Genomic DNA, 19,845 nt, shown 5'->3' with positions numbered 1-19,845 from the left:
TTTGTCTCTTCGGACTTGCCTGTAGTTTGCCATAGTTTGCTTGTCCCGAATTGCCGTTCCTCTGCTGTTCCCCGAATGAAGTCATTTTGCTGGTGAAATAGCTATTTTATTTTTAAGGTTGCCAGCCCAGAAGTTGTCCCCATTCCTCCTTAAGCTTTCCAACTGTCCCTTCCTCCAGGAGCAGCAGGCTGAGTCCCTCTTCTGCTTTAAATCTCCCTGACTTCTCCTTCTGCCACCTCTTTCGTACTCTAGACCTTTCTTAGCTTTTAAGGGCTCCTGTGACTAGGTAGGGTCCACCCAGTAATCTGGAATAATCTCTCTATTTTAAGGTCCATAAGTTTAATGACAACAGTAAAGTCCCTTGTGTCATGTAACATAACATATTCGCAGAATCCAAGGATTAGGACATGTTTCAGGGGATGGTCTGCCTTCAACAGGCAGTTTAGGGCTATAGGCATATCATCACAGTGATTGTTCTCTATCACCTTTACTTTTCAGGCAGACCTTCCCCTTATCTGTGCAGCTGGCACCCAGTAATGATGGGGGTGGGGCACCATAATTCAACTATCACTATTATTTTGGCTCTCCCCCACTTAAGGAGCTTCCCACTTCATTCTTGAATTTGCCTGGATTTTGGCCTTCTTGTTTTTATCTCCCCCTTCTAACTCTGCCTTTGTCCCTTGGGCTTAAAAGCAAATCGGGCTTCCCTGGTTTTCACCCATGTCAACTACCCTAACAAGGTTCCTTCTGTGGTTGATGAGTCCAGGAAAACTCTCCATCTGATTGGCCAAGACCTTCACTACCTAGCATCTGCCTACCTCTCCAGCCTCCGTTTTCCACTGTCCCTACTCCCCACCCCACCCCCTTCCAGAACCTCCCTGGAGGGCAGAGACAGTGTCTTATTCAGATCTGTAGCCACAGCTTCTAGAATAGTGGCTTGCATAGAATAAACAATCAATACAAGCTTGTCAAATTTTGAATGGGAGTAAAGTGGATGGATGGATGGATGGATGAATTAAATGAACAAAAGAACTCAACTAGTTATGAAGCATTGCTTTTTCCTAAGTGTTATGATTCATGAGGTAGGCCAGCAGGGTGAAACCCAAATGTATTTTCCTTTATAGTTTGTTTATTAAACAAATATTTACTGAGTGTCTACTACAAATTAGATTCTATAATAGGTTCTTCTGGTGATGCATAAGACATGCTCCTTGAGTTGAGGGAAGTTTACTTTCCTTCAGGAAGTGTAGCTGTATACACCTTTGTTTCCATTTTTCTCCCTCATGTCTTCTGACCCATCCCTTCCTCCTCTGTTTCTTCCATTCTGCCTCTCTTCCCTAAATCACTCCCAAAGCCCAGACCTGTGACAGCAGTTCCATAAAGAAAGAAATTTCCCATCCTAGGTTAAAGTTTGAAACAATTAGGAAGAGTTTGGGAGCTGGTTACATGTCCTCGGTGGCCCAAAAAAAAAAGAGAGTAAAAAATAATTTTAAAGAATTTTGTTATTTTGATTGTCACTCTTGAGGTCATTTGCTTTTACCTTCCATTCTTTGTAGCACAGATCTATTTTGGTGCTGGTCTCATGATCAGAACCAAATGAGAAAAGCGTCATGGCCATGGCAAAGCAAGAAGACCACAAGCTTGGGGCCAGAGTGGCTGGAATGTTTTTGTTCTCCCTCCTCCCGTCCCCCACTGCCACCAATGGAGATGAAATTCACTTGACATAAAATTAACCATTTGAAAGTGAACAATTCAATGGTATGTGTGATGTTGTGCAGCCACCACTTCTATCTAGTTCCAAAACATTTCCATCACTCTAAAAGGAAGCCCTGTATCTTTTAAACAGTTACTCCCCTCCCCACCACTCCCTTCCCCAAAGCCCCTGGCACACACCAATCTACTCTGTCTCTAGGGACCTTTCTTTCTTTCTTTTTTTAATGTTCATTTATTTATTTTGAGAGAGAGAGAGAGAAGTCCATCCAGGGGAGGGACAGAGAGAGAGGGAGAGAGATAGAATCCCAAGCAGGCTTTGCACTGTCAGTGCAGAGCACGGTGTGGGACTTGAACTCACAAACCATGAGATCATGAGCTGGACAGAAATCACGAGTCGGACAGTTAACTGACTGAACCACCAGTGCCTCTCTAAGGACCTTTCTATTCTGGGTGTTTCATTTAAGTGGAATCATATAATATGTGACTTTTTATGTCTGGCTCTTCTCACTTAGCATAATGTTTTTGAGGTTCATGCCTACACCTTGTAGCATGTGTCAGTATTTCTTTCCTTTTTATGGCTGAATATATTCATTTGTATATGTGTGCCATAATTTATTTATCCATTTTTCCATTGATGGATGTTTGGGTTATTTCCACCTTTTGGCTATTGTGAATTATGTTGCTATGAACATGTGTGTACACACATTTGTTTGAGTAACTATGCTATCAATTTTGGGGGGGGCATATTACTGGGTCATGTGATAATTCTGTGTTTAACCTTTTGAGGAACCAGTGCCACTTGGGTTCACACCATTGGGACATATGGATGAATGGGTATATTTCTGCACATACTTGCCAACATTAGTTATTGTCTGTTTTAAGGAAATTATGGTGACCCTACAGGGTATGAAGTAGTAGCTCATCCCTTACCCATAATTTTCTCTCCACCCCACTTCCCACTTTCCCTCTAGTTGGAAAAGGCTTATTCTTCTGAACTTTTGCCTCTTTTATGCCAACATGATCTCACACACTCCAGACTAAGCCTACTTATTCTGCAGGGATGCCTTCTTGGTTCTTCCAAGACATCAGAAGATCTGAGTTCCAGTCTCTGCCCACTGCATACTACCTGGGTGATTTGAAGGAAGCTACTTTACCAACCATCCCCCACAGGGTTGGTGTGGGACTCCAACAGGCTGTGAGTTGTTCATGCTATTGTTATTATTGGTTAGAAGGACTGGCTTTATTTTACTGTGTTTCCCTAGCACAAGATCTGGCCAACAATAGAGGATCTAGGATGAATAAATGAATGAATGACTATTATCATTATTATCTCACTGTGTGAATGACATTGAGCTGGAGGAGATATTCTAGTTTGTCTTTAAAGACAGTTTAATAAAGGATGCACACGCTGGAGAGTGCATCATCTGGTCTCAGAAGGGGACTCCTCCTTCACCTGGATTGTACAATCTTGGGTCCACTTGCAAAATGAGGTGCCAAGCTCAACAGGGGGCCCACTTTCCACCATTTTTCTGGCTTATCTTGGTCACAATATGAAGTGGAAAGTCAGAGGTATTAAGATCTCAGTTTATGAGCCGTTAAGGCCCTAGTTCCAAATGGACTACAGAGGTATAGTCATTTCCATTTATGGGATGCACTCAGTCCCTATCCCCATCTGGGAAAGGGGTCTCCCACCTGCCTCTGATCCAAACCCCCACAGTTCAAGATGGTTTAGCTTCAGGATTACTACTCTGGGTTCTCCATTATCTATTTTCTTCTCCCCCCGCCCCCAATGCTTTTGAACACAGCCACATTCTCCTTATTAGTATATAAAATATTTGATCTATAATTTCTATGCAATTGGATCAGAGAGAGAAGTGTCAGAGAATACTCACATCTCCAGATTGTCCTAGAGGGCAACGTTCATTGCTCTTTCTACCTTTCCATTAACAGGGCCCAGAAGGTTCATACCACGCCCCTTCCATTTATAAATAAGTAAATAACAAGCAGAAAGTAACTGACATAAGGCTTACTACGTTTGCTGGTTATACAACCCTATGCAACAGATGGTATTATCCTCATGTTATGGAAGAGGCACCAGTTTGGTATGTTCAGGATGCCCCTGTGAAACTGGATTCTGGTTTCGTTCTGACTCTATCACTAAATGTGATGTCTGTATATACTGCATCGGTGTGAGGAAGAGAAAACACGCATGCGCACGCACACACACATATTGTGCAATGGAGATGCACTCTGCTGTGAATCCTACGTTGAAAGGATCTTTGCTTAGAGCTTGTCAACACCATCTACTTTTCTGCTGTTTAAATAGCAGCAGAATCACTTGTCTTTCCACTTGATTGATGGGAGAAATCAAGGCCTTTGCAGTGGGCCCAGCCTATTAATAGGCTACAGAGTGGGTGCCCTTTGCCCCTTCCCACCCCCCACCCTTTTTTTTTCCCAGAAGCCAAGGGATATGGAGAGACAGGGAGCACTGGATCCGACAGTAATGGACTGTAATTTGAGTTCTCAGTTTATTTTAACTGCCCGGGTGTGATTGCCTGTGAAAATGGTTTGATTTTATGTTCTTTGTGAAGCTGCGTCAAGCCCCATTTGAAATAACTAGGCCCTTACTTTCTCTTGTTTCTGCTCAAAGTGGGGATGAGTGGGGTGGGGAGAAGGGAGGGTAAGTCTCCAAGAGAACTTGCCGGGGAAGACTGCTTGGTGATCACGTGCACAAGTGAGCGGGCAGATGGGGGAAGCCGTGCTACAGAACTGCCCTCAGGCAACCTGCAGCCTCGGCACATAACAGGTGGGACACGCATCTGGCACCTTCTACGCTTCTCCTCCAATCAGCAGCTGTTCTGTCAGGCCTGGTTAGGCGGGCATGTGATGAGATCTGCTCCATTTCCATGCACAATGGTAGCTCGGAAAGGGAAAGTAGGAGAGGTCAGAGGTTAGGCGTACTAACCAGAGCTCCATAGAACCCACTGGAGAAGGTCACATGGCTTTGTCCTGGCTCATTTTCACAGAGGCAGAGCTCAGAGCTGTGATGTCCAGTTCAGGAGACACTATCCACAGGTAGCTGCTGAGCACTTGAAATGCAGCTGAATTGAGATGTGCTATTAAATATAAAGCACACACTAGATTTCAAGAGCTTCATGTGATAAAAAATGTGGAAGAGCTCAATAATATTTTATTCCATGTCGAAATGGTAATATTTGGGATATATTAGGTTAAATAAAATATATTATTAAAAGTTAATTTTTGCCATCTGTGTTTTGTTAATGTGGCTAGTGGGAGACGTGAAATTACACGCATGGCTCACGTTGTATTTCCATTGGATGGTGTGATCCAAGGACTTCCCCAAATCCAGCATCCTCGTTTAGGACGAAGCACAGACAAAACTAGCAGGGATCCTGCAGTTTTGCTGACTAGAACCTCCTATCTTGAGGAATCATATTGAGATGCAAGAGAGTGGGAGTTCTATTGTCACAGGAATTCACTAAAACAAATCTGATGTTTCAGTAAAATGACTCATTCAACGCTGTTGTATTTTTGTTGTTTAATTAAGAGCAAATTCCTTATGTCATATGGGTATCAGGTAAGACCTCTCCCGAGCTGTTCAGATTTAAATTAATTTGTCTGGATGACTTCTAATCCGTGGTCTATGGAAGTTTCTCAAGTCCTGCTACTGGTGTAGGTGGTACAGGAGAGAGTTTCTTTCTTCAGGCCCCCTTCCCCATTTCTCCACCATCAACCGGCACAAGGAATATCCCCACCTGGGGTTTCCTCCACAAAGAACTCACATACCAAGCATTCATGACTTTAGAAGGCTGCAGTGAATACAGGGACTGAGGAGCTTCCTGGGGGAAAAGTCACGTCAGGCTGTGCAGAGCCCTTCTACACCATTTGGCTGTATATTGGTCAGTATTTGCTTGGGCTATCCTGTGATGACCCAAGATCTCAGAATCCTACAAGGACAAAGACTTATTTCTCACTAACACTGCACGGTTCGTGGCAGGTGGCCAGTAGACGGTGGCTCTGCTCCCACGGGTCTTTCATTCTAGGGTCCAGGCTGAAGCAGCAGCTTCTAATTGGGAGGCTGGACAACACAAAGTCCTCCTGTTTAAATATGGCATGTTGACTTCTTCTGCTCACATTCCCCTGGCCAAAGGTGACCTCACTGGGAGGAGGAAGAACTCCACAGGAAGGTGCTGCAAGTCACATAGCAACAGACTAGAGTTGCTTTTGCTCACAGTCTGTTAGCCAGAACTAGTCACGTGGCCCCAGTACAACCACAGTGGAGGCTGGGAGGCAGGGAAGTATGAGCCATTTGGTGAGAACTGTTTCTGCCATCGTCTCCACTCCATTCAGTCTGTGGTGGCTTCCCAGAGCACAACACTTTGGACCATGGCCGATTCCGGTGGTCATTCCGAGACATGAGCAGATGTCTCCAATGGAACTTTGGAGCCTTTGGCTCAAAAAAGGACACACCAACAAATCTTAAGAATTGCTTAGAAAGAAGCCTGACTTCTCAAGACTTCTATATGTTCTTCACCCTCAGGATTATCTGCTTCACTTCATAAAGGTGCCCTGACAGCAGTTGAGACTGTTGTCTTAGAGATTCCAATGCCACCTCTCACTCAGTGAACAACCTAGAGTAGATGGTTGACTGGGGTCAGCTTATACTCGCACCAAGGACAGGTGACCACAGAAAGCATAGAACTGTCAAGAGTGTGTGGAGGGTGATAATCTGCTCTGGTACTTACACCCTGAGTAACACAAGAGAAGCCCCTCCACTCACTATGCCTCGGTTTCCTTGTCTGTAATATGGTGACGATAATCTTTGCCAGCTCTGCCTCCTCAGCATGTGGGAGTGGGGGGCGTGTGTGTAAGGAAGATGTGAGTTGTAAAACTCCTACAAACATAAGGTCAGAGCATTGGCTGGAGCGCAAGGGCTGCATTTCTCAGTTCTGGCAGGAGCTCTCGAGTACCCGGAATATATGCAAAAATGTGTTTGAAACCGTGAGGAGATACTGATTTGCAAGGTAACCCCCCCTGCTCTTGAGGAGGCTGGAAACTAATGGGAAGGCAGCCCATCCATATAACCAAGTTACCTGTAGGTACAATCAGTATCTGTAACTCAACTCATGGCTGTTGAGTTAGAAGGATCATGGTGAACACGGTCTAGATTCTCATAGATGAGGAAACGAGGAGGAGGAAGGAGAGAAAAGAGAGAGAGAGAGAAAGAACAACTGCAGTTAATTACTGGCAATGTGTAAACAACCTCTTAAATGTCGTGACTCTCCAAAATATGTTGGGCAGAAACTGGCATATTGTAGGTGCTTTAATTAGTCAGGATATTCAACACTAGTTGCTTTAACAACAAACCCCAAAATAAATCTCAGTGGTTCAACAACACAACAGAAGTTTACTTCTCACTCCTTTGCAGTTCCATAAATGTCAAATGGATCAAGTGGGCAGCTCTTCGCCAAGGATTCCCTTGGAGCCCAGCCCCCCTACATCATGTGGCTGTCCTGTCACAGAATCCTTCACTGTCATCCATGTGGCCATGGGAGAGAGAGAATGTTTATAACATCTGGAGAGGAGGACCATGCATTATTGTTCTTCTTTCCTTTTCTTTTACCCTCCCATCTCCCCCACTCCTTCCTTTCTTTTCTATTTCTGTTCATTCTCCCTGCATTCCCTCTTTCTAACAAGTATGTACTGAGTATCCTGGAAGAAATGTGAGTGAATGATGAGAGGGAAGCAGAATAGCCTTACTGAGGAGCTCTTCCAGCACAAGGGTCTTCTTGGGGTGGTATTAGGAGTGGGAGATGGGGAGAAGCCGGGATGTGTCCATCCCCCCTCAACAGATGGCCAACATGCGTGCAGTAGATGAACCCCTAGGTTTCAGTTGTGTTGATAGGTCAGGTAACACAATGTTAAAAACAAACACTTTCTGTGAGAAGATGTTGCACATCAGAAGAAGAAAGCTGTCACTGATGGAGCTGGTGAGGCCAGAACCAGCCTCCTGGCCCGCTGGGGGGCTCTTCACCAGCCTCCCTCTGCCAGTACCCTTCCTGAGCCTCCTCCCCACCAGCTGGAGAGAGTGATGGCCACAGCATTCTTCCCATCCACTGCTTTCAATGTCACCTTTCCAGTGGTTAGCGTTGAGCTCCCTACATGGCGATCTCACTTTGGCAACCCCAAATGTAGCTCAGTTTATTATAGACTCATAAGAACAGCTTTATGAGCCCTTAATTGCTGCAGTAAAGGCTCAAAAAGGCTTGATATTCTAACTCCAAATGCAGTCAGAGCTGCAGGGTATTGTGTGGGCAGAACTGTGAAAAACAGACGGCACAGAGGTCATAGTCCCCAGGAAGGCACTCGTTGCCTCTGCTGTCCACACCAGTGGCTTTGTTCTTCCCTCTCTTCAGACCTCCATCTTGTTTCTTAGCTTTTCCTCATGTCCCCTAATGCTGGAGGATCCAAGCAATATCCATTGGATGGCTACATGCGCCAGGTACATGCCCATGACCATCACAGCACTCCTCCGAGTGGCTACCATTGTCTCAACAGAAAGATGGTGGAACTCAGGCTCTGAAAGCTGGGGGCATTTGTCTGAGGTCATATAGCCAGGTGGCAGCAAAACTGGGACTCAGAGTCCAAATTCAGTGCCCCCGCTAATTCATTGACTTATTCATCTCCCATTTTGCCGAACCACGTCCGGCTGTTAATTTTACTACCCTCACCCTCACTTATTACAAGAAGCCCTGGGCTTCATGCTTCACAGAGGGAAATAGTAGAGGAACAGGAGGGAGGCAGCTTTGTGTTACCTTTTATGATAAATATATTATCTTGCCTTTTTTTCCCCTTTGATTGGTTGATTTGCCGCCTCCACATTCAGGATATTGTCTCCTGTGCAGCAGAACAATCTGTGAAATGTATACGTAGAACCAAGGGAGTCCTGCATCCTGGATGCCCATCTCTGACCTAACTGGCTTGCTCACCCTTTGTCCTTGTAGGTTGCATTCTTGTTGGTGTGACTTTCATCTTTTTTCCCAAAGCCTAGAATACCCAATGCCACCTCCTTTAGTTTATCCTAGTCTACTTCATCTCTAAGGACCAGCTTAAATGTATCGTCCTCTTGGAAGTCTTCCCTGATCCTGCTTAACCAAACATGATCTCTCACTGTACCTGACATACGTTGTCCGGTTGGCCCTTTTCAACCTCGTATTATAATAAGGATGCATGCATGCCATCTCCCTTGTGAGATTTTGCAGGAGAAGCAGGCATTGTGGTAATTACATGGATTTAGGTGGCAGAGAGACTTGAGTCCACTGCTGGTTCTGCTACTTACGAGCTCTGGGACCTCAGGCAAGTGATGTAGACTCTCCAACTCTCAGCTTCTCTGGCTCCAATGTGGAGACTTTAACATCCACATCACGGGTGCTGTGGGTGCCAGACTAAGATAGAGGAAGGAAACACTTTAGCATAGTATCTGACACCCAAGAGGCTAGCAAATAGCAGGTACTATTACCTTTGTTATTAAATAAACAAGGATTTGAATCCCAGATCCACCTCTTACTTTGACTTTAGGTCTCTCCTAAAACCTCAGTTTCTTTATGCTTAAAACAAGGGAAATAATACTTCTCTGATAGGGTTTGAAATTAAAAGAGATCATATGTAAAATGCATAGCACAGTGAAATAGACATAAAGCAGGTATTCGTTAAATGTTTATGGAATGGATTGATAAATTAATAAACAGGCATAATGGTGATAGGGGCCACAGATACACAACAGATAGAGTCAGAGTTAATTCTGGCTTATTTAAAGGCCATATGACGATTTATTGACAATCTTACAAAAAAGTAAAGAAGAATAATAGTAACCATTTAGTGAGCACCTCCTCTATGCAAATATTTTAAAATAGTATCTGATAACTGCAAGAGACAATAATTATTACCCTCAACAAAGATCTGGCTGATTTAGGACTCAAACTCCTAACCACTACATTGGTTTTCCACTCATCAGATGGGAAAATCCAGGTGTTTTGAGAGTCAAGACACTGTTAGTCTGAGTGGTAGAAAGGCAGGTCAAAATAGCTCAAGCCAAAAAGAACTTATGGTCATAAAGCTGGGAAGAATATAGGATCTCTCTAAGAATTGAGAAAAGTCCTGGAACCTGATGTTTAAACCAGCAGCCCCACCTTTCCACCTGTTAAAAATTTGCATATCATTTAAGTGCAGAATCAAAGCTTCATTATTCATTATTTCTCTTCCTCTTCCCCACCAAACACGAACTGCTCCATTTTCAGATTCCCCCAAATACTTTGTTCATAGTAAAGTACTTGCCATATCTTGCCTGGTAGTGGTAAATAGCACAAATAACCTTTGTTATTCAATAAACAAGGATTTGAATCCCAACTTCAGCTCTTACTTTGACTTTAGATATCTCCTAAAACTGCAGTTTCTTTATGCTTAGAACAGGGATAATAATACTTCTCTGACAGCATCTGAGATTACAAGAGATCATATGTGGGGCGCCTGGGTGTCTCAGTCGGTTAAGCCGCCAACTTCGGCTCAGGTCATGATCTCACGGTCCGTGAGTTCGAGCCCCACGTCAGGCTCTGTGCTCACAGCTCAGAGCCTGGAGCCTGTTTCAGATTCTGTGTCTCCCTCTCTCTGACCCTCCCCCATTCATGCTCTGTCTCTCTCTGTCTCAAAAATAAATAAACGTTAAAAAAATTAAAAAAAGATCATATGCAAAATGCATAGCATTCTTACATGATAGTGGTACTTACCTTTGTATTCATACACAGACCAATTCGGCATTTGGTGCTCAAAAAGTTTCTGAATAGATTGATGAATGGACCAAGGGATGGACTGATAGGTCCATCGATAAATGGGTAGAGGTAAGGTAAAAATAGAAATTAATGGATAGACGAGTGAATAAATGAGTAGATGGGAAATATATTGATGGGTAGAATTGTCATTGGGTGAATGGATTGAAGAACAGATGGACACAAATAAATGGATGAAGGGGGATAACTTCATGACTGATAGATCGACGGGTAGATGGCTTACTGAATGGGTGGACATATGGGTGAATGGGTAAATGGATAATGAGGTGGGCAGATAGATGTCAAAGGCTCCTCTCCCTTTCAGGTACGTATAGAATTTTAGTCCCCTCTTGTATAAATAAAATGGGCAGCTGGAACAATTTTCTTTAGTTTTATTTTTTTGTCATGATAATTCTCTTAGAAGACATCAGGACAAAGTTGATGCCTTCTTTAGATGGAGTCTGAGAAAATGCAAGCAAAATGTCTACCTGCTGTCGTTTTTATATTACTCGTCATAATGTGTTTGAGTATCTCACTGAAGAGGAAAAGGAAAAACAGATTTTATATAATACGTGACAGTCCATTAATCCTGACTTGCCTCCCTCTTGGATTCTGAGAGTAATGCCCCCCCACGCTGACTAGGGAGGGAAGAAAGATCTGGGAGGTGAACAGAGCAGCAAGATGGACAAGTTCATCGCTTATTATCATTCATGGGGCAAACAACCCCCAAGAAACATATCCTGCTGGCCCCCTTTATTTTATTTTATTAAAAAAATTTTTTTTAATGTTTTTATTTATTTTTGAGAAAGAGACAGACAGACCATGAACAGGGGAGGGTGATAGACAGAGGGAGACACAGAATCTGAAGCAGGCTCCAGGCTCTGAGCTGTCAGCACAGAGCCTGGCACTGGGCCTGAACTCATGAACCGTGAGACCTGAGTGAAGTTGGATGCTTAACTGACTGAGCCACGCATGTGCCCTCTGCTTGCTCCCTTTAACCTGCCCTCTGCTGCACTCCTGACTCTGGCTCAGAGGGGCTTCCTCTGCTTTGGAATGACCTGGAATGAGCAGGAACAAAGTTGTATTGTGGAGCAGAGTCATGAAGAAAAGTCAATGAGTTCTTAGAATTCAATATAGCCCCAGGTTCTAGTCTGATTAAATTGGAACAGTCACTACACTCATGTTAGATGTAATATGGTTCCAAAGTGATGCAAGAGGATGGTGCTTAAAGGTCCTTGGAGGCAGGCAAATTTGAGTTTGTGTCCAAATTCTTTCTCCTGTCAAGTGAGGGACTTCTGTTTCTAGTGACATGGTAAACCAGGTGCCTCCTACCAGCACCAGCCCCCAACCCTCCTGTCAATGTTGGATAAAATATTTTCATATCTTTTTGAATGCTTCTTTGAGCTGGCCAGAAGTTAAGTGACCCTCATGATAAAGACCTAGAAATGTAAGGATAGCACCAAAAGTACCTTGTGCCTGAATGACATTTTCTGATCTTTGTGAAACTTAATTTTAAGTTCTTGCAGCTCTACAGGCTGGAGACAGAAGACAAACCCAGAACCCACCCAAGACAAGGTGATGGCTGCTGTAGGATCTCCCCAATAAAATTGGGCTCTGTAGAAGTTAGTACACTTTAATGCACAGGAGAATTAGAAATAATACGTCCTGGAGAATTGCAAAGAAGTTTGTAATAAAAAGAAGTTTGCCTTAGAAACCATAGCAATAAATAAAGAAGAAAATTTTCCCATGAGAAGTTACAAACACAAGAGCGGTCATCCAGGCTGCTGCAGTCAGAATTCACTCTATCTATTGAACGTCTGGCTAAGAGTTTAGTTTAAAATGGTCTTAGTCTTGTAGACCCCCCTGCCTTGGGCAGTAGAAAGAAACCTAGGTAAATCTTGACTGCAATAACCCACCCCAAGTTATTTCCAGAGGTAAAGTATCAGGGAAAATGTGCATATCTCAGTAAAGTAAACCACTAACTTTTTATATTTTTTTATGGGCTAGACATAGCTTTCTCCCTCAACCCTATAGTTGTCACTTTTCAAAACGGCAAGCTCTCATTTGAGTCCCGGGTAATATAGCTTTCTTTGAAAGAAGAAAATAGAACGGATGATAAGAATAATAATGAGAGTAACAATGAAAACAGGAGAAAAGATGCAAATGTACAGAAGGAAACATAATTTACATGACTGTTACTGTATTGCTGGATATACAGACTGTGACCAATTTCAATTAATATAAATAATGCTGAAAAGAGTACTTTTATGTTGAAATATTTGACCAGATTCTTTTTATTTACCTGGAATAAATTTCCTAAAAGTACAATTACAGAAATGAAATGAATGGCCATTTTGGGGTCTCCCAATTCCCAATGGGATCATGTATACAAAGAGCCTTATGAAACCTAAGTCAGGTAAAATAGAAGGAATTTTATGTTATTTTTATTAAAGGTAGGGATAAATGAAGAGTAATAAATGCATTGCATTTCAGTTTGATTAATTCACCAAATATCTCTTAAGCTCATGCTTTTTATCAAGGAAATCCTAGATACTAGGGATACAAACAGAAAAAGTCACAATCCTTGCCCTCCAGAAACTAACCATAAATAAGACGGGATGGGTAATTAATTGTATATCCATGCTTGGCACTGTGCCAGCACCTAGTAGCTGCTTAGTAAATATTTGTTAAGTTCAATGAACAAGTAGTTAGCATGTAATAGTGCCACGGTAAGGATGCAGGAGGGATTTTTCAGTTGAGCCTAAGCAGTGACAGGATATGGGGTTGACAGAGAACTCAGCACCCAGCTTCCAGGCAAAAAGCCAGTGCCCTGAAACAAGACGTGAAAGGTGAAACTCCACCTTCTCCTGGGGGTTCCCCTTGCACAGATGTGGGAAGCAAATCCTAGCAGGCATGGGAGGTGGTAGAAAGTGGAAGCACGGGGCACCTTGAGTTTGAGCTCGGGAAAACATCCAAGATGCAAGCCTGTGTGCTGAGCGCTAAACACCTCTTGCCTAGGAACTTGGAATTTGCTGCTTTCATGGCTGGACCACTCTTCTCCAAGAGCCGTAGCCTACAGCTCAGCCCCACACTCCACGTGGATCAAACATCACCTCCTCAGAGAGGATTTTCCTGGCCCTCTTGGTACTCAGAACCCCCCCCCCCATTCCTACCTTAATTATCTCCATTTTATTACCAGATGACTACTATTCTTATTAGTTAAATGTTGACCCCCCCCTCCCCAACGAAAGGAAAAGGGTCTTTGTCTCTTTCATTCCTTCTTGCAACCACAGTGTTCAGAACAGCCATGTAATATGCAGCAGAAGCTCTGGGTAGTGTCTGTGCTTAACAATACTCACGCTCAGATGTTAAGTGTTCTTACATACACAAAAGGGACTCAAGGAATTTTTGGAGGTAATGAATATGTCTACACATTACCTGGATTGTAGTGATGGCTTCGTAAGTGTATGCATATGTTCAAACTCATCAAATTGTTTACATTAAATAGGAGCAGTTAATAAAACTCGTAAAACAAACAAACAAAAAAGATACCCGATGAATATTTGTTGAATGGATAGATGAATGAATAAGTAAATAAAGGCTATTTTGCCTGGAATACCACCTTATTTAGCTACTTAGTTTCTTGTAATAACTGCCATTTCCTAAGTGCTTACTATTTTCAGGCACCATTTGGCTTTTCTTTGTACATTATTTCATTTAATCACCCAAGAAACTTATGCAGTGAGCCCTACTTCTATCTCATTTTATAGACAGAGCGATTATATAAGCCAGAGAGGTTATAAAATGTTCGTGGCATAGTGGCTTGATCTTGTTGTTGTTCTGCTTGTTGTTGTTTTTGGTTTATTTAACATTGAGAGGGCTTTGTGTGTCCTCTTAATCATATCACCTAACAGCTATAACAGAGCAGAGGGAGGTTGTGGAGAGAATGTAGGATTTGAAATCAGGTGACCTGAATTCTGGCTCCAGCTCTGCTCTGTCAGAATACAACTTTGGTGGGAGCCTCACTTTCTTCATCCATAAAATGGAAGCTCCTTCCTGTCTGTCCTGCTTTACAGAGTTATTGTGAGCAAAACGCAAATTAATAAATGGGAAGGTTCTCAGCAAGCAATAATTTGCTATACAAATCTGGCTATATTCTTACAGCTATACCCTCAGGGGAACTAAGTCTGAAAGACCTGAAGTTTCTGAGCTTCCAAGTTTATCTTCCTTTGCATATTTCATTTGCCTGACTTTGGTAGACAGGATCATTAATATTAATGTTCAGGCTTCATGAATTATGCACGTGAACCAAGAAAATTTTCTTCTACCTTTCCCATCTTCTACTTTGTTTCACTGGCCCAATGAACTTCTGCCACTGACAAAGACCCCACAGAAAATGAAGACAAGACCTGCCCTTGGAATGACAGAACATGCGGCCATCCCCACACCAGGCACTGTCCACTGCCAGCACAAAGTCTAAACTTCCGCATATGCCAGCACACATTTCAGTTCCCAGGTGTTGGTCTCAGTGTTCGCAAAAGTCCTATTGGGCCACCTACTGACCTGTGGTTGGAAACACTTCTGGCAGAAGTCCAGCCACACACTCAGTCAATGGCTTGTCCAGTAATGGACACTAAGGAGGTATGTTGAAGATATAACTCTCAAGGACGAGAGGGAAGAGCATATATATTTGGTAACTTATGATATGATCTCAACATTTCCACATCAATCAACAAGGTATCAAGGGAAGTGGAGGGAAGATGCCTGTGGTCGGCAGAACATTGCCCCCACCCCAAAAATGTCCTAATACCCAGAATGAGTGACTATGTTACCACACATGGGGAAGTATTAAGGTTGCAATTAGAATTAAGGCTGCTGATTAGATGACTTTGAGACGAGCCGATTCTCCTGGATTCTCCAGGTGGGCCTAATGTAATCACAAGAATTCTTAAATGGATAAGAGAGACAGAAGAGAGAGCATGTCACAGTGATACAGTGTGAGACCCAACTTGCCATTGTTGGCCCTGAAGATGGAAGGGGGCCAGGAGCCAAGGAGAGTGGGCAACCTTTAAAAGCTGGAAAAAGCAAGTAAATACATTTTCCCCTAGAGCCTCCAGAAACAAATCTAGCTCTGCCAAAACCTTGATTTCAGCCCAGTGAGGCTCCTTTCAGACTTCTGACCTCTAGCACTGTAATGCAATAAATCTGTGCTCTTTTAAACCCCTGAGTTTGTGGTTATTGCTTATAAAAGTAATAGGAAAATAATACAGTGCCAATACTCTAAATATCACCTGGAAGTTTCTGATCAGAATTGTGGCTCATTGCCCTGAAAGCTAGAATATTCCTCTGCTATATCAATCTGGAAGTTACAAGACCAGACACATTATCCGTATACTAAAATCAGTGAGCTGACAGATATACCTCCTTCTGAATCTCCACTTACTCACATCTGAGAGGGTTCAACATTGATCTCCAGGGTTCTTCTAGATCCAAAACCCAAGTCTGCAGGAACGTTTTGCCTCTGTGGCTTGCAACTACTGTCCTGATAGGAATGGACTCATTCATGTGGCTATAGAAGACTGACATATAAACACCAAGATTGGTTTTTTTTAATGTTTATTTATTTATTTTGAGAGAGAGAGAGAGAGAAGGATACAGAGGAAGAATGGAGGATGGGCAGAGAAAGGAGAGAGAGAGAATCCTAAGCAGGCTCCATGCTCTCAAGCACAGAGGCCAATGTGCGGCTGGATCCTAAGAACAGTGAGATCATGACCAGAGCTGAAATTAAGAGTCAGATGCTTAACCAACTGAGCTACCCAGGTGCCTCAACACCAAGATTGCTTTTAGAGACAATTCGCTAATACATGAAGCATTTCATAACGCTGCTGAATCAGGTACTCACTGTTGCACAAAAATTTTGCCCCAGAACTTTCAGTTCAGGACAACAAACACATGTGTCCCAGTTCCTGTGGCTAAGGTCTCTGGGTGCACCTTAACTGGGTGCCTCTGGCTTCATGTCCCTCACAAGGCTGCAGTCGAGATGTCAGCTGGAGCCACAGTCAAGGCTTGACAGGTGGAGGATCTGTTTCCAAGCTCCCTCGTGTGTTCATGTGGCTGCTGGCGGACTTCAGGTCCTCACTGGCTACTGGCTGGAGACATTAATTCCATGCCATATGGCCTTTTCATAGAGCAGCTCACAACAGGGCAGCTGGCCTCCCTCAGAGTGAACAACATCCGGTGTAGCACATGACCCTTCTGCTCACTAGGAAAGAATTAGTGAGTTCAGCTCACACTCAGCTGTTGGGGGCTGCAGATGACACAAGCGTGTGAATATCAAGAAGCCCGGCTTGTGGCAGGCCATCTCAGAGGCCACCTGGTTCAGATGCCCTCTATAATATGTAGGATGATGAATTGGTGAATATCCCCAACTATTACAGGGAATAATGAGTTTCATTCTTGGATGAGTGAAAGAATCCTATCTTACTGTGGCTGGTTTGACCAAAAGTTAGGAGATTGATCTAATGAGCCGAAGTCGTGTCTTTAAATCTCTTACAGGCCCAGGCCCACTACCTTCACCCTGGCCTGAGGCTGCTGAGGGTGAAGGATAGGAGCGTTTCTGCTCTTACCCTCACATAGGCTGGCATCATTTCACACCTGGATGACTGCAAGAGTTCCTTAATGGCCTATTGCCTTTTAATCTTGCTCCTTTTCAACTCATTTTCTACAAAGTAGCAAGAATATCTTTAAAATAAATTATGCCACTCCTCTGCTTAGATCTTTCAATGGTTCTCATTTATTTAGGATAAAGCGTGAAATTCTTAGCAGCCTACAAGACCAGCATGATGATATGGCAGCTGCCTATTTCTTCATCTTATTTCATGCTTCTATTTCCCCCTTGCTCACTGCTTTCTAAGCACTGGACCCTCCTGTTTGTCCCTTGAACCTATCCAATTTCTTTTTGCCTCAGGACACTTACACATGCTATTGTTTCTGCCTCATACATGCTCTTAGAACTCCACCTGGCTAGTTTCTACCTAGTTTAAATGCCATATCTTCAAGTGATGTGATTTGTAATTATATATATGGTTTCCTATTTGACTCTAAGTTTCTGAGAGGAAGACCCATATCTCACATGCTTACCATTATATACCAGCCTAGCACATAGGAGCTTGGCATATAGTTATTAGAGTGAATGAAGAGAACCCAAGAGTATCTAAGCCCTAGTTCGGACAAGCCACATCTCCTTCCCATAGGTCTTAGAAGAACAACATAGACAAAAGCAGAAGAACAAAGTAGGGAACTTAGGGTTAAACTCTAATAAGTGACACTCAGCCACAGGTAGGATTTTTTTTTCTCCTCTACTTGTTAGCTTTCAATATAACCTTGAGCCGATCAGGCTGAAGGCCTAGGATGTCTATTTCTTCCCATTGTTCAAATATGTCTCCTGCTTTTTCAATGAACCTAGAGGGACCATAGGAAAAGGGTCTGGGATGGTGGGGCCGGGGGCGGGGGGGAAGAACACTTACCTCATGGTGGAGAGCCAAGCTTGCTAAGGCTGCCCACAGACCTCTTGGTCTAGGGTTATATCAATGGGCCATATTATGTCTCTTGGAAGAAACGAGAGCATCCAAAAGAGAAAAAGAGAGGTGAGACCATATCATCACCAACTTGCTGAAGGAAGAAAGAGGGGGACATGTGCACTATCTTATCTTTCCATTTCCTTGAAAGTGCCACCCATCAGAATCATAGTTCTCATTAAATAGATGGAATGAGGCCACACAGGCCAGCATCCTTCCAACTCTTCCTCCTCAATGGGAGAATGCTGTGACCTTGATCCTGCTACATCTTTGGGAAGATAGGAAAGGAAGAAGGAGGAATTGTGTGCTGGACTTTTCTACTTAGAGAACAGTAATGACAGTTACTGGACTAGAGCCATTCCTGTGTGTGTGGAAAATGGAGGCCTATCTTGGGCCTTTTATTCTTTCCCATCAAATGGCACTTTAAATTTTGAATAGGGACTTCACATTTATTATCTCATTTGATCCCTATAGCGCCTCTACAACATTGGTTGGGGTAGGATGTTAATATTATTTGAAAGATGAATCATGAGACTTAGGTCATCTTACATATTTGAAAACATTACCAGCATGAAAATATTTTGAAATAACTTTTTTTTAACTCTATAAATTTCTTTTAAATGCTACTTCTCGAAAGTATTAGAGGATCTAGCACTGTTATCAATTTACGCACATATTTGTGAAACACTTAAGTTTGATTGTTAAAAAACAATTTTTTTCCTCAAATATTTCTCCATTCTTCTTCCCTCCCCTCCCTTTGCTTTCTCTGTCATTGAGTCAGAGAATAATTCAGTCTTAAGTCAATTAGGTGGGACAGAAGAGGGTAGGCATCAGCATTTGCAGGGGAGAGAGTGCAGTGCTCTCGAGTGGGGCGGGAGGGGAGAGCTCAGGGAGGGGAGGAAGGCTCCATGTGAGGGCTGCCCAAGCAGAATAACCTGAGCCTGGCCACGCAAAGGAGTAGCCTGATGTGAAGTGTCAGGGCCTGGAACATGTGAAAATGTTGTCTATGTCAGGGAGAGCCATCCCAAGTGTGCCAAGGGGGGGCATTCACAAAGTGGAGCAGCCTTCAGGGCCCAAGTGGGGTGAGAAGTAGATCTATTCAGTCAAGGAGGGGCAGCTGCCTGGCCTGGGAAGTCAGAACCTTAGCAAGATGAAGAGTGTGATCCTCAGGATGGACAGTCCATGGGGAGTGTCATGTGGGGGAGGGTGGCAGGACTAGCTTAGAGTGGAGAGTCAGAGCACGAGCAAAGTGAGGAGGGGTGCCTGGCAGTGGGGGGGGGGGCAAACTGCAAGCATGATCCTTAAGAGTATGCCCCTGTGTGGGGGCAGCTCAGTGCAGGGGTATCCAAGGCCCAGCAGGGTGAGGCAGGTGTTCATACAGTGTGGTGGCCCCACAGGGGATGTTGGAATTCCAATGGAATGAGGGGGCCATCTGCTCTGGGAGAGGCAGTGGGGACGGGAGATTAGCTGTGTAGGAGAAACTGACCAAATATAAGTAAATAAAGTAGGGGTGGTGGGAACCATTTGGAGAAGCGAGATACAAACGTGGAAAGAAAATTAGAAAGGAAACTGCGGAGTTGGATTACAGTTGGAGCAAATTCAAGGTTTTTAATATTGATAGTCAGAAACATGAATGCGTGAATATACGCACATATGTTCCCTGACTCTGTCCACTGAGAAGATCTGGGAGCAGCATCACCCCAAGAACAGTG

General features: G+C 43.5%; 1 long non-coding RNA gene across 1 annotated transcript in view; it reads right to left on the bottom strand.

The window, feature by feature from the left end:
- LOC128316491 (uncharacterized) overlaps nucleotides 1-19,845 on the bottom strand; it is a 386,422-nt gene that overhangs the window by 95,724 nt on the left and 270,853 nt on the right. Inside the window, exon 2 of the long non-coding RNA XR_008300485.1 lies at nucleotides 9,074-9,165. This is a non-coding gene — a long non-coding RNA (uncharacterized LOC128316491). The remainder of the gene's footprint in view (nucleotides 1-9,073; nucleotides 9,166-19,845) is intronic.

Source organism: Acinonyx jubatus, chromosome B4, assembly GCF_027475565.1.
Source record: "Acinonyx jubatus isolate Ajub_Pintada_27869175 chromosome B4, VMU_Ajub_asm_v1.0, whole genome shotgun sequence".
In the NCBI taxonomy this organism is placed as follows: domain Eukaryota; kingdom Metazoa; phylum Chordata; class Mammalia; order Carnivora; family Felidae; genus Acinonyx; species Acinonyx jubatus.
The sequence above is the reverse complement of the archived record's forward strand: the minus strand, read 5'-3'. Positions and strand labels throughout refer to the sequence as shown.